The sequence below is a fragment of the Lissotriton helveticus genome, chromosome 5_1 (assembly GCF_964261635.1).
Source record: "Lissotriton helveticus chromosome 5_1, aLisHel1.1, whole genome shotgun sequence".
Taxonomy (NCBI): Eukaryota; Metazoa; Chordata; class Amphibia; order Caudata; family Salamandridae; genus Lissotriton; species Lissotriton helveticus.
The window spans coordinates 1,730,930,405-1,730,944,811 of record NC_136065.1 but is presented as its reverse complement, the minus strand read 5'-3'; the positions used below and the strand labels follow the sequence as shown (position 1 = coordinate 1,730,944,811).

The 14,407-nt window shown below is 35.9% G+C and overlaps 1 protein-coding gene across 7 annotated transcripts in view; it reads right to left on the bottom strand.

Moving 5' to 3' along the window:
• LOC144753804 (uncharacterized) overlaps nucleotides 1-14,407 on the bottom strand; it is a 2,685,544-nt gene that overhangs the window by 2,329,853 nt on the left and 341,284 nt on the right. Inside the window, exon 4 of one of the 7 annotated variants that reach the window (XM_078641379.1) lies at nucleotides 2,923-3,070. The exons of the other annotated variants lie outside the window; for them this stretch is intronic. The gene's annotated coding sequence lies outside the window, so the exon portion shown is untranslated. The remainder of the gene's footprint in view (nucleotides 1-2,922; nucleotides 3,071-14,407) is intronic. 7 annotated transcript variants of the gene reach the window in all.

Genomic DNA, 14,407 nt, shown 5'->3' with positions numbered 1-14,407 from the left:
TGTCTGTATGAGGTTCTACAAAATTACATATTCAAGAGGAACATCAAAGAAGATATTGATAAAGGAGTGTATGCTGTAATTGGAAATGAGGGATGTCTGGTCAAGCAAAGAAAATGCCAATTGGTAAATCATCGAAAATTGAGTGGCGAATCTCCTGAAAGAAAAGAGTTTTTCTATTTAGCTCTTTTGCAACTTTTCAAGCCTTGGCGTGCAGAAGAGGAACTGCTTGGAGATTTCCTCTGTTACGAAGACTCTTTCAATGCAGCCAAGGAGACCATAGAATGTCCTGTTTTTCCAAAATATCTAGAAATGTTGAATGCGGAAATCAAGCAGGAAGCAACAATTGCAGCCGAGATTGCTAGAGACAGTTCTCAGGACAGTCAGAGTTCTGTTTCATTGAGTCAGGATCCACTAGGAGGACCACTTATCGAAAATGAAGCTGCCACTCCCATGATTGAAGTGGAAAGAGCCATGGCACATGCTCAGGAGGATGCGGTTAACTTAGAAGATTTGGAAAGACAACTCAACGTTGAGCAGAGAAAATATATGACGAAGTTACCAACCAAATTCATCATGGATTAAGTCATGAGAAGAAAAAGTGCTCATGTACGTCGTTGAAGCCTGTCCGACTGTACGTGAGTGGAGAAGCAGGAACTGGAAAAAGTTTCCTCATTAAAGCAATTTCATGTTATTTGCAGAAAAGGACTGAGTCATCGCTGTCTTGTGTTGTCACTGCTCCAACTGGACTGGCAGCACATAACATTAAAGGTATTACTTTGCATCGTCTACTGATGCTGCCAGTGGAGCATGATAACAAATTACAATACCACAAGTTATCTGGAGATGCTTGTTGTGAAGTTTCAAGAGTCTTGAGGAAAATGAAACTTCTTATCATTGACGAAGTAAGCATGGTTTCCAATGTCATGCTTGCCTTTGTGCATTTGAGAATGCAAGAAGTTCTTAAAACAGAGTATGATGTGTTATTTGGTGGCAAACACATCATTGTTTTCGGTGATCTTCTGCAGCTGACACCAGTGAAAGGACAACCAGTGTTTAAACTACTTACACATGAAGATACCAGGAAGTGCTTAGGGAGCATTGGCAACGTTAATATATGGTTAAACTTCAATTATGCTGAACTGCGTGAAAATATGCGTCAAGCGAAGGATGAAGATTATAAGAATATTCTACAAGATGTTAGAATCGGAAAAGTGACCGAGCATGGGGAAGAAGCTTTACATGCACGATTACTGTCAAATTTGTATCCAGAAGAAGACGTTCTGCCAGAGAATATTTTTCGGAAAATTACTGAGAAGAAATCTGGAATATGTTTGATGCCAACTCTTGCAGAATGTGCCATCTTCAACAACAAAATGTTGAATTTAGAAAACCAAGAGATTGTGAAACTGGAAGTTATTGACAGAATAGAGCATATGGGAGCAACAATTATTTTGTCTGAGAATTTGAAATCTAAATTGGATTCATTAGAGAAGACTATATCTAAAACTGCTGGTTTTGAAAAGACTCTGAATGTGTGCTTAAATTGTCGTATCATTTTGAGAAGGAATTTACATGTTGAAAGAGGTCTGGTAAATGGATCAATGGGTAATGTTGTTGATTTTGAGAAATACAGAAATAGAGATGGAATTGAATTTTTAAAAATTAAATTTGATGGCATTGAGGAAGTACAGCTAATTGGTCGTTGCTCTGCTAGGTTTTTGCTTGTAAAAGACTTATATGTTTGCCGTAAGCAGTTTCCTGTTTGCTTGGCATATGCGGTGACAATCCATAAATCGCAAGGTTTAAGTGTAGACAGTGCATTGGTGAAAATTGGCAGTTCTGTGTTCAAGGAGGGTATGGCATATGTGGCATTGTCACGAGTCAGAACTTTATCGGGATTGTACTTGATTGAGTGTGATGTCACAAACATTTGTGCGGATCTAGATTGTGTTAAGGAATACAATAGGTGAAGAAGAGAGGTTGCGCCACATTTCCCTCAATATCCTTTGTTTGAGAAACGTGTGGTAGGCCGGAAACGAAGAAATATGACCAATAGTAGGGAGGTAGTAGCAAAAAGACGAAAAGTCGATGAACCCAAAATTATAAGCAGAAAGAAAATGGATTCTGTTGAAGATGTTGTTGGTTTTCAATTTGAAAATAGTTCTGGTGTCAACTGCTATGCTAATGTAGTGGTTAATGTTGTATTTTCTCTAGAAACTTTAATAGAACAGATTGTGATCAATTCGGATCAAAGTTTTTGCTGTTTATTGAATTCTGTGTTAGAGAAATGTAGCACTGATAGAACAAAAATAGAAAGTGTGTCTGAAATTCGAAATCTGTTAGACAAATGTTCAGGTCAAACGCAATTCTCTCAAAATATTCAGCAAGATTGTCAGGAGTTTTAATGTATATGCTTGATGTATTGCAAGATGAAGGTGTAGATGTAGATCATCTGTTTGGCCTTTCTTATCAATGGCAGCATGACTGCGAGAACTGTAGGGTATCAAGTACTACTAGCGTAGACTCAGAAAGATTTATATATTTAACTTTGCCAGGCAGTAAATCAGTGTCCTTTAATAAGCTAGTAAAAGCAGCCGATCAAAACATGGAGTGTAGCCAATGTAAGTCTGCAATGCTGTCCACATTATTTATACGAAGTTATGGCCAGTATGTCATTTTAATGTTCCAACGATGTAGACCTGATGGAACGAAATTGACAACTTTAATTAAAAATTTTGTGGCTTCGCAGTTGTCAATATCAGGAAGTACTTTTGTAACTGCAGCAATGATATATCATGACGGTCCTTCAACAACATCAGGACATTACACAGCTTATTTGAAGTCTAGAAACGGCTGGTCATTCTGCAATGATTCTGTTTTAACTTTAAAAAAAAATTGCCTTTTGACCTTAAAAATTCTTACCTGGTGTTTTTACAACCAAAATTTTAGGGAAAGAATCTCGGGATTTGCTCTGAGGAATTTCAAAAGGTTCCAATGGCTCCTACACTATTTGGCCTTGAGGATATGTGTAGTACAGAGTGAAAAGTTATTTTTGAGTTTTAAGTAGTTCCTGAAAAAAAAAGAAGGTTTTCTTACAGAAAGTGGTGGGCACGGATTAGTTAAAGGACAACAGAGTATTTCCCAAACCAAACGGTGTTCTTACCATAACACTTGACGTCATGGAAAAATAACAGCACTTTGAATGAGTTCTGAAAAACTGTTTCTTTTAATAAGCTAATTCAAGCAGCCAATCAAAACATGGAGTAGAGGTAATATAAGTCTGCAATGCTGTCAACATTATTTGTACAAACTTTTGGTTATAATGTCATTTTAAAATTCCAACTATATAAACCTGATGAAAGTAAGTTTTCAACTTTAATTACAAATGTTGTGGCTACACAGTCGTTGATTTTAGGAAGAACATTTGTAACTGCAGCTATTATATGACATGATGGTCCTTTGACAACATCCGCTTATTACACAGCTTATTTAAAATGTATAAAAAGCTGGTGTTTCGGAAATGATTCCCATTTGACTATGATACAATGTTGCCTTTTGACTTAAAATATTCTTACTTTGTGTTTTCAGAAGAGAGAATTCAGGGTAGGTAACTGGCCTATAATGATTCTAGGAGTTGATATAGTTTTATATACTGTTTTAAATTGCTTTGTGATTAACAGTGATCAAGAGAATTAAATAATTGTACTAGTCATAGAGGTAGTGTAAGTGTGCCTCATAGTAAGCAGTATCAGTGTCATAGGAAATGGGCAACATGAGTGAGCAAGAAGGGTGAGATATTACTAGTACAGGATTGTGAAAGTGATGTTGAACGTTTTCTTTCTGAAAGTTGTGGAAAAAGAAAATGACAGGATTTGCTTAGAAGAATTCCAAGAGTTATAAATGGCTCTTACACTATTTGGCCTTGAGGAGAAGTGCAGTAGAGAGCGAGAAGTCATTTATTGTATGTAACATATTTGTCAAAACGATGGAGCTTTTCTTTCAGAAAGTGGCGGGCAGAAAATAATAACAGCACAACAGAGTATAAGCTGTTCATAGGACATCCTTCGACGTCATGGAAAGTAAGTTACTTTTGAGGAGTTCTGATTTCTGATTGGTTATGTTATATGGGTTTTTTAAACACAATCATTTTGATTGTGGGTTTTTTTCCCCGCTGTTATATGATGAATACCTTCAACTCACTGTTTTTAGTGAAATTTGATATATTCTGAGAACAGCAAAAATAAACCATTTAACATGTATAATTAATTCTGTACTTTGTATAGTGAATTTTAATTTGTACTCATCTTGTCTCATGCTCACTCGTCTTTTACTACCTTCTATCAATCCTCTTTACATACTCACATTGCCTTTTGTTTTATTCTCTTTCACCCTTGTTCTCTAACTCCACTTATCTTTCAACCTTTGTTTCCCTATTCGAACTCTGATTTTTTCTTTTCTCCCTTGCACTATTTTCCAGCTTTTAGACCTTCTGCTTCGCTTGTCTTTTCCATCTTTCCTCCCTTTGTCTTCTAAATTAAATATTTTTGGGTTCTCCTTTTGTGGTGCAATCAGTTAGTATAACTCACCCTCACTCATTTATCTTTCTTTGTTGCCTCACTCAGTCTGTATCTGACACTCTTTCCTTCACTTCCTCTGTCTCCTCTCTCCCTCACTCTCTTTTCCTTATTCACCCTTTCCTTATATAGTTTACCTTACTCACTTTCTTTTAGTAGCTTACACAACTTCAATTTAGTTTTCTCTTCTATCCTTCTTTTCTGTCACTGAAAGTATCTTCCTTTTTTTTCTCTTAGTAATATACTCAATTACAATTTCTTTATGTCTCTGACTGTCTATCACCGTTTCTTTCCCTTTTTTTCTGCATGTTTATCTCTAACTTTATTTCTTTGTAAAATTGGATGATTTTCAATCTTTTCCCTTGTCTTTTCTAATTTTTAAATACATGTTTTAATATTTTTCAAATTTTTGTTCTTTCTTTCACAGATTGAAAGTATAAAAATAACAAGTGACTAAGTTAACGACAATTATAAGGTAAGTGTTTTGTACTCTTTTCGTTACATTTCTATCACATTTAACTTCTATTAGTTCCACTGCTTTATATCTTTAACCCTCAGTTTCCTGCCTTTGCTACTTCCCTCATTCCTTTTTCTATTACTTACTTACTCTACTCCTTCCACTCCTTTTCTCAGTCCCTCTGTTCTCATAGTTCCTCACTCCTGTTCACTCACTCCATCTCTATTACTCTCACTGTCTCTGACTCATCACTCTTTCACTACTTGTTCATTATGCTTTCTCCCTGTAGTTCAAGCACACTATGTTATTTACATTTCTTTGCTGTTTCAATTATTTTTTTTCTGTCACTTCTTCTTTTCGGCTTTCTGTTTTTTCTCTTTGTTATTCCACATGTTTTAACCTTAGTCACTGTCATACATCTTGTTTTATTCCTATTTACTTTCGCTCACTGTTTTCTTAACACTTTCACTCAGGGTTGTTCTTTTAGTCCGGTTCTATCCCTACCTCTCATTCCACATTCTTTACTGTTTTTCTTCTTAATTTGAACATTTACTCACATTCTCTAAGAAACTCTTGTTTATTATTCTTCTACTCTCCTTTTTTCCTTTCACTTCCTTATCTATTTTGTTTTTCTCAATTATACCCTCTTACATCTTTTCTTTGGTAAATAGATCTATTAAACAGTATCTCTGTGTTACTCCCTCTAGCTGTCTTTCTTTTAACATTACTCTCTGTTTCCTTCCCTTATACTCACTCTTCCTTTTTAAAAAAAAAAAAATTCTGTTTCGCTTCCGGTTCGCGTACGGGCGCGTGAACTGGGAAGCGAACCAAAAGAAATAGAGGTTGCCAGAGTGCTAAACATTCTAGCAATTTTTTATAAATGGGAGGTAGTTCTGAAAAGAACTTTTTTTTTATTGTTTTTGTTGTTTTATATATTTTTTTGAATTTTTTTTACTTTTTTTGTATTTTTTGAACGGTTTTATATTTTTTTTGTTTTTTTTGGGGTGGAACGAAAATCATTCATTATAAAGAGCTCAACAGGAGCAACACAAAATAAAGATGATTTACTTTCTGGGGCGTTTTGGACATTTATGATTTTCAATAGCTCTGTTGATTAAAGTGATGCTACTCTCCCTATAGCAAATTAATTTGCCGCAAAAAATGCCGACTTGCTTCACGACCCTGAAGTTCATCTGAATGTTTGGGACCGTCTCCCTCGCCTCTGGTCCCGTCACTGCCTCTTCGGTTGATGTACTGGCCACAGGAGGGGGGTTTTCCTGCAGGTCACGTACCTGCGCAGCACTATAATTTATAGGATGCCACCTCTCCATGTGCCGATGCATGGTGTAATTCCCAAAGCTGTACTGTCTCTGACTCTCTATCACCGTTTCTTTCTCTTTTTTTTTCTGCATGTTTATCTCTAACTTTATTTCTTTGTAAAATTGGATGATTTTCAATCTTTTCCCTTGTCTTTTCTAATTTTTAAATACATGTTTTAATATTTTTCAAATTTTTGTTCTTTCTTTCACAGATTGAAAGTATAAAAATAACAAGTGACTAAGTTAACGACAATTATAAGGTAAGTGTTTTGTACTCTTTTCGTTACATTTCTATCACATTTAACTTCTATTAGTTCCACTGCTTTATTTCTTTAACCCTCAGTTTCCTGCCTTTGCTACTTCCCTCATTCCTTTTTCTATTACTTACTTACTCTACTCCTTCCACTCCTTTTCTCAGTCCCTCTGTTCTCATAGTTCCTCACTCCTGTTCACTCACTCCATCTCTATTACTCTCACTGTCTCTGACTCATCACTCTTTCACTACTTGTTCATTATGCTTTCTCCCTGTAGTTCAAGCACACTATGTTATTTACATTTCTTTGCTGTTTCAATTATTCTTTTTCTGTCACTTCTTCTTTTCTGCTTTCTGTTTTTTCTCTCTGTTATTCCACATGTTTTAACCTTAGTCACTGTCATACATCTTGTTTTATTCCTATTTACTTTCGCTCACTGTTTTCTTAACACTTTCACTCAGGGTTGTTCTTTTAGTCCGGTTCTATCCCTACCTCTCATTCCACATTCTTTACTGTTTTTCTTCTTAATTTGAACATTCACTCACATTCTCTAAGAAACTCTTGTTTATTATTCTTCTACTCTCCTTTTTTTCTTTCACTTCCTTATCTATTTTGTTTTTCTCAATTATACCCTCTTACATCTTTTCTTTGGTAAATAGATCTATTAAACAGTATCTCTGTGTTACTCCCTCTAGCTGTCTTTCTTTTAACATTACTCTCTGTTTCCTTCCCTTATACTCACTCTTCCTTTTTTTTTTTTAAATAAATTTCTGTTTCGCTTCCGGTTCGCGTACCGGCGCGTGAACCGGGAAGCGAACCAAAAGAAATAGAGGTTGCCAGAGTGCTAAACATTCTAGCAATTTTTTATAAATGGGAGGTAGTTCTGAAAAGAACTTTTTTTTAAATTGTTTTTGTTGTTTTATATTTTTTAGGATATGTGGGAGGACATTTCCCATGAAAAGAGCCTCAGTAAGAAGTTGTACAGTTTCAGTCTGAAGATGTTGTCGCATCGAGAAATCGGAGCTTACGAATGTTCTGACCGGTTATCTTCAGCAAGTCTCTATGCCAAATCTAGGAGTATCATTTGGGCAAGTCTTGGTCTTGCTGCAACGCGTAATCGAGTTCTGAAACCTGTACGGGAAATTGAGTATTTGGCGGAAAAGGAGCCAAACAGTACAGATATTTTGAAGACCAACATGTTGGATACATATTATCCAAATAGAAGCAGTCACCTCGAGAATGTTTGTCTGTATGAGGTTCTACAAAATTACATATTCAAGAGGAACATCAAAGAAGATATTGATAAAGGAGTGTATGCTGTAATTGGAAATGAGGGATGTCTGGTCAAGCAAAGAAAATGCCAATTGGTAAATCATCGAAAATTGAGTGGCGAATCTCCTGAAAGAAAAGAGTTTTTCTATTTAGCTCTTTTGCAACTTTTCAAGCCTTGGCGTGCAGAAGAGGAACTGCTTGGAGATTTCCTCTGTTACAAAGACTCTTTCAATGCAGCCAAGGAGACCATAGAATGTCCTGTTTTTCCAAAATATCTAGAAATGTTGAATGCGGAAATCAAGCAGGAAGCAACAATTGCAGCCGAGATTGCTAGAGACAGTTCTCAGGACAGTCAGAGTTCTGTTCCATTGAGTCAGGATCCACTAGGAGGACCACTTATCGAAAATGAAGCTGCCACTGCCATGATTGAAGTGGAAAGAGCCATGGCACATGCTCAGGAGGATGCGGTTAACTTAGAAGATTTGGAAAGACAACTCAACGTTGAGCAGAGAAAATATATGACGAAGTTACCAACCAAATTCATCATGGATTAAGTCATGAGAAGAAAGAGTGCTCATGTACGTCGTTGAAGCCTGTCCGACTGTACGTGAGTGGAGAAGCAGGAACTGGAAAAAGTTTCCTCATTAAAGCAATTTCATGTTATTTGCAGAAAAGGACTGAGTCATCGCTGTCTTGTGTTGTCACTGCTCCAACTGGACTGGCAGCACATAACATTAAAGGTATTACTTTGCATCGTCTACTGATGCTGCCAGTGGAGCATGATAACAAATTACAATACCACAAGTTATCTGGAGATGCTTGTTGTGAAGTTTCAAGAGTCTTGAGGAAAATGAAACTTCTTATCATTGACGAAGTAAGCATGGTTTCCAATGTCATGCTTGCCTTTGTGCATTTGAGAATGCAAGAAGTTCTTAAAACAGAGTATGATGTGTTATTTGGTGGCAAACACATCATTGTTTTCGGTGATCTTCTGCAGCTGACACCAGTGAAAGGACAACCAGTGTTTAAACTACTTACACATGAAGATACAAGGAAGTGCCTAGGGAGCATTGACAACGTTAATATATGGTTAAACTTCAATTATGCTGAACTGCGTGAAAATATGCGTCAAGCGAAGGATGAAGATTATAAGAATATTCTACAAGATGTTAGAATCGGAAAAGTGACCGAGCATGGGAAAGAAGCTTTACATGCACAATTACTGTCAAATTTGTATCCAGAAGAAGACGTTCTGCCAGAGAATATTTTTCGGAAAATTACTGAGAAGAAATCTGGAATATGTTTGATGCCAACTCTTGCAGAATGTGCCATCTTCAACAACAAAATGTTGAATTTAGAAAACCAAGAGATTGTGAAACTGGAAGCTATTGACAGAATAGAGCATATGGGAGCAACAATTATTTTGTCTGAGAATTTGAAATCTAAATTGGATTCATTAGAGAAGACTATATCTAAAACTGCTGGTTTTGAAAAGACTCTGAATGTGTGCTTAAATTGTCGTATCCTTTTGAGAAGGAATTTACATGTTGAAAGAGGTCTGGTAAATGGATCAATGGGTAATGTTGTTGATTTTGAGAAATACAGAAATAGAGATGGAATTGAATTTTTAAAAATTAAATTTGATGGCATTGAGGAAGTACAGCTAATTGGTCGTTGCTCTGCTAGGTTTTTGCTTGTAAAAGACTTATATGTTTGCCGTAAGCAGTTTCCTGTTTGCTTGGCATATGCGGTGACAATCCATAAATCGCAAGGTTTAAGTGTAGACAGTGCATTGGTGAAAATTGGCAGTTCTGTGTTCAAGGAGGGTATGGCATATGTGGCATTGTCACGAGTCAGAACTTTATCGGGATTGTACTTGATTGAGTGTGATGTCACAAACATTTGTGCGGATCTAGATTGTGTTAAGGAATACAATAGGTGAAGAAGAGAGGTTGCGCCACATTTCACTCAATATCCTTTGTTTGAGAAACGTGTGGTAGGCCGGAAACGAAGAAATGTGACCAATAGTAGGGAGGTAGTAGCAAAAAGACGAAAAGTCGATGAACCCAAAATTATAAGCAGAAAGAAAATGGATTCTGTTGAAGATGTTGTTGGTTTTCAATTTGAAAATAGTTCTGGTGTCAACTGCTATGCTAATGTAGTGGTTAATGTTGTCTTTTCTCTAGAAACTTTAAAAGAACAGATTGTGATCAATTCGGATCAAAGTTTTTGCTGTTTATTGAATTCTGTGTTAGAGAAATGTAGCACTGATAGAACAAAAATAGAAAGTGTGTCTGAAATTTGAAATCTGTTAGACAAATGTTCAGGTCAAACGCAATTCTCTCAAAATATTCAGCAAGATTGTCAGGAGTTTTTAATGTATATGCTTGATGTATTGCAAGATGAAGGTGTAGATGTAGATCATCTGTTTGGCCTTTCTTATCAATGGCAGCATGACTGCGAGAACTGTAGGGTATCAAGTACTACTAGTGTAGACTCAGAAAGATTTATATATTTAACTTTGCCAGACAGTAAATCAGTGTCCTTTAATAAGCTAGTAAAAGCAGCCGATCAAAACATGGAGTGTAGCCAATGTAAGTCTGCAATGCTGTCCACATTATTTATACGAAGTTATGGCCAGTATGTCATTTTAATGTTCCAACGATGTAGACCTGATGGAACGAAACTGACAACTTTAATTTAAAATTTTGTGGCTTCGCAGTTGTCAATATCAGGAAGGACTTTTGTAACTGCAGCAATTATATATCATGACGGTCCTTCAACAACATCAGGACATTACACAGCTTATTTGAAGTCTAGAAACGGCTGGTCATTCTGCAATGATTCTGTTTTAACTTTTAAAAAAAAATTGCCTTTTGACCTTAAAAATTCTTACCTGGTGTTTTTACAACCAAAAATCTTAGGGAAAGAATCTCGGGATTTGCTCTGAGGAATTTCAAGAGGTTCTAATGGCTCCTACACTATTTGGCCTTGAGGATAAGTGTAGTACAGAGTGAAAAGTTATTTTTGAGTTTTAAGTAGTTCCTGAAAAAAAAGAAGGTTTTCTTACAGAAAGTGGTGGGCACAGATTAGTTAAAGGACAACAGAGTATTTCCCAAACCAAACGGTGTTCTTACCATAACACTTGACGTCATGGAAAAATAACTGCACTTTGAATGAGTTCTGAAAAACTGTTTCTTTTAATAGGCTAATTCAAGCAGCCAATCAAAACATGGAGTAGAGGTAATGTAAGTCTGCAATGCTGTCAACATTATTTGTACAAACTTTTGGTTATAATGTCATTTTAAAATTCCAACTATATAAACCTGATGAAAGTAAGTTTTCAACTTTAATTACAAATGTTGTGGCTACACAGTCGTTGATTTTAGGAAGAACATTTGTAACTGCAGCTATTATATGACATGATGGTCCTTTGACAACATCCGCTTATTACACAGCTTATTTAAAATGTAAAAAAAGCTGGTGTTTCGGAAATGATTCCCATTTGACTATGATACAATGTTGCCTTTTGAATTAAAATATTCTTACTTTGTGTTATCAGAAGAGAGAATTTAGGGTAGGTAACTGGCCTATAATGATTCTAGGAGTTGATATAGTTTTATGTACTGTTTTAAATTGCTTTGTGATTAACAGTGATCAAGAGAATTAAATAATTGTACTAGTCATAGAGGTAGTGTAAGTGTGCCTCATAGTAAGCAGTATCAGTGTCATAGGAAATGGGCAACATGAGTGAGCAAGAAGGGTGAGATATTACTAGTACAGGATTGTGAAAGTGATGTTGAACGTTTTCTTTCTGAAAGTTGTGGAAAAAGAAAATGACGGGATTTGCTTAGAAGAATTCCAAGAGTTATAAATGGCTCTTACACTATTTGGCCTTGAGGAGAAGTGCAGTAGAGAGCGAGAAGTCATTTATTGTATGTAACATATTTGTCAAAACGATGGAGCTTTTCTTTCAGAAAGTGGCGGGCAGAAAATAATAACAGCACAACAGAGTATAAGCTGTTCATAGGACATCCTTCGACGTCATGGAAAGTAAGTTACTTTTGAGGAGTTCTGATTTCTGATTGGTTATGTTATATGTTTTTTTTAAACACAATCATTTTGATTGTGGGTTTTTTTCCCCGCTGTTATATGATGAATACCTTCAACTCACTGTTTTTAGTGAAATTTGATATATTCTGAGAACAGCAAAAATAAACCATTTAACATGTATAATTAATTCTGTACTTTGTATAGTGAAATTTAATTTGTACTCATCTTGTCTCATGCTCACTTGTCTTTTACTACCTTCTATCAATCCTCTTTACATACTCACATTGCCTTTTGTTTTATTCTCTTTCACCCTTGTTCTCTAACTCCACTTATCTTTCAACCTTTGTTTCGCTATTCCAACTCTGCTTTTTTCTTTTCTCCCTTGCACTATTTTCCAGCTTTTAGACCTTCTGCTTCGCTTGTCTTTTCCATCTTTCCTCCCTTTGATTTCTAAATTAAATATTTTTGGGTTCTCCTTTTTTGGTGCAATCAGTTAGTATAACTCACCCTCACTCATTTATCTTTCTTTGTTGCCTCACTCAGTCTGTATCTGACACTCTTTCCTTCACTTCCTCCGTCTCCTCTCTCCCTCACTCTCTTTTCCTTATTCACCCTTTCCTTATATAGTTTACCTTACTCACTTTCTTTTAGTAGCTTACACAACTTCAATTTAGTTTTCTCTTCTATCCTTCTTTTCTGTCACTGAAAGTATCTTCCTTTTTTTTCTCTTAGTAATTTACTCAATTACAATTTATTTTTGTCTCTGACTGTCTATCACCGTTTCTTTCTCTTTTTTTTCTGCATGTTTATCTCTAACTTTATTTCTTTGTAAAATTGGATGATTTTCAATCTTTTCCCTTGTCTTTTCTAATTTTTAAATACATGTTTTAATATTTTTCAAATTTTTGTTCTTTCTTTCACAGATTGAAAGTATAAAAATAACAAGTGACTAAGTTAACGACAATTATAAGGTAAGTGTTTTGTACTCTTTTCGTTACATTTCTATCACATTTAACTTCTATTAGTTCCACTGCTTTATTTCTTTAACCCTCAGTTTCCTGCCTTTGCTACTTCCCTCATTCCTTTTTCTATTACTTACTTACTCTACTCCTTCCACTCCTTTTCTCAGTCCCTCTGTTCTCATAGTTCCTCACTCCTGTTCACTCACTCCATCTCTATTACTCTCACTGTCTCTGACTCATCACTCTTTCACTACTTGTTCATTATGCTTTCTCCCTGTAGTTCAAGCACACTATGTTATTTACATTTCTTTGCTGTTTCAATTATTCTTTTTCTGTCACTTCTTCTTTTCTGCTTTCTGTTTTTTCTCTCTGTTATTCCACATGTTTTAACCTTAGTCACTGTCATACATCTTGTTTTATTCCTATTTACTTTCGCTCACTGTTTTCTTAACACTTTCACTCAGTGTTGTTCTTTTAGTCCGGTTCTATCCCTACCTCTCATTCCACATTCTTTACTGTTTTTCTTCTTAATTTGAACATTCACTCACATTCTCTAAGAAACTCTTGTTTATTATTCTTCTACTCTCCTTTTTTTCTTTCACTTCCTTATCTATTTTGTTTTTCTCAATCATACCCTCTTACATCTTTTCTTTGGTAAATAGATCTATTAAACAGTATCACTGTGTTACTCCCTCTAGCTGTCTTTCTTTTAACATTACTCTCTGTTTCCTTCCCTTATACTCACTCTTCCTTTTTAAAAAAAAAAAAAATTCTGTTTCGCTTCCAGTTCGCGTACCGGCGCGTGAACCGGGAAGCGAACCAAAAGAAATAGAGGTTGCCAGAGTGCTAAACATTCTAGCAATTTTTTATAAATGGGAGGTAGTTCTGAAAATAACTTTTTTTTTATTGATTTTGTTGTTTTATATTTTTTTTTATTTTTTGGAACATTTTTTTACTTTTTTGTATTTTTTGAATGGTTTTATATTTTTTTTGTTTTTTTGGGGGGGAAACGAAAATCATTCATTATAAAGAGCTCAACAGGAGCAACAAAAAAAAAGGTAATTTACTTTCTGGGGCGTTTTGGACATTTATGATTTTCAATAGCTCTGTTGATTAAAGTGATGCTACTCTCCCTATAGCAAATTAATTTGCCGCAAAAAATGCAGACTTGCTTCACGACCCCGAAGTTCATCTGAATGTTTGGGACCGTCTCCCTCGCCTCTGGTCCCGTCACTGCCTCTTTGGTTGATGTACTGGCCACAGGAGGGGGGTTTTCCTGCAGGTCACGTGCCTGCGCAGCACTATAATTTATAGGGTGCCACCTCTCCATGTGCCGATGCATTGTGTAATTCCCAAAGCTGTACTTTTTATCAGTCCCTCTGGACAGAGTTTTGCCACAGATCGGACATGTGACGTAGCGGGCATTTACTTTTTTTTGGCCCCGGGGAAATGTAAGGAATTGCCAGATATAACTATCCTTCACATGGGACCTCCTCGGCTCTTCAGGCAAAAACTG